Below are 1464 nucleotides of genomic sequence, written 5' to 3'. Positions count from 1 at the left end.
GACCTCTTGCGTTGGAATAACGTGCCACACACGTCGAGAATTTTTTTGTCCCAAATTGCAACATTTTCTCAGTTTCAAGTATATTTAAATGTAACCCAGGCAAAACAGATGATAAGTTTATTACTTCTTGATAATTTCCATCCAGTGATATCATATTGACGAGTTCAAAAGGAAAAGAAAGGCGACGAATTATCGTATACGGTTCGGTCACTCGTTATGGTCCGCGAACCAGTTGCCAGCGCCAAGAGGTTAAATCATTTCGTTATAGAAAAAGATTTTTCAAGTAAAATTTATTTTGTTCTGAGGGGCACATCTTATACCGCGTTCATACTGCTATTGGAGAACGGTTCGCCAACAGTACGAGCACTTGAGTGAACTCCGATCAGATTAAAGAGAGCTTGCTTGTGAATATATTATTTATGAACAATGCTAGTGCTAGTGAATCAGTGCTAGTGAATAATGTTCACACGATAAGCGGTGAATCAAAGAAACTCTTCGCGAACTCGAAGCGTATATGGACTCATTGGGCCTTACTTTGAAATGCCGCGTTCATACGCGTTCACATCACAGCTCGCGAACTGTTTGCCAACAGCAGTGTGGATACAGTGCAGTTTCTTTTAACGAGTAGCTCGTAAACTGCTCGCGAGTTTACCCCAGTATAGACTCAGCATTATCTTGGTCTAGATGGACGTACTTTCGAGATTTCAAAGTGACCTTTGTTTTTTTTTTTTTTTAAATTTGATTGAAACTTTCTTTAGATAGACATGTATCCCGTTCCATGACCGATTTATTCACCGATTTATCATATGTGAGGCATCCTGAAACATGAAGATACAACTATCTTTCAGAGATAGAATAAATGCATTGACACTTGAGATCACCATTTCGAATGTGAATGATAAGATAAAAATTTCTTGGTATGTTCAACGCGGATAACTCTTGAAAGATAGTAAACGACTTTAAATAATCTTAAAATATAAATCTATAAATTCATCATGGAAAATTGGCTACACGTTTATCTGAAAGAAAATATAGAGTTTCATTTAAAAAAATAAAGGTCACCTAAAAATCTTGAAAACTCTCTCTCGAAACAAAATAACTTTTACTTGATACTTTTTTCTATAACAAATAATTTAAAAAATAATTGCATGGAACGTTTCTCTGTCTAATATGCGACTATATATAAAATGGAATATTAACATATATAAATGGAATAGTTATTATAATGTAGATAAAGTAGATAAAACAAATTTCTATTTAAGAACACAAACAGAATTTCCAGAAACTAAACAACACCTACAAGAACTACCACAAGATATATACAGACGCTTCCAAAACTAAACACGGAATAGGATTCGCAATAGTCACAGAAAAATAGTCTGCCAAAAAACAACGACTCTCCAAACACACATCCATCCTGACCGCTGAAGCATACGCGATACTTGAAGCACTACGGCACATCCA

This window comes from Frieseomelitta varia, unplaced genomic scaffold, assembly GCF_011392965.1.
Source record: "Frieseomelitta varia isolate USP_RPSP 00005682 unplaced genomic scaffold, Fvar_1.2 scaffold_513, whole genome shotgun sequence".
NCBI lineage: Eukaryota > Metazoa > Arthropoda > Insecta > Hymenoptera > Apidae > Frieseomelitta > Frieseomelitta varia.
The sequence above is the reverse complement of the archived record's forward strand: the minus strand, read 5'-3'. Positions refer to the sequence as shown.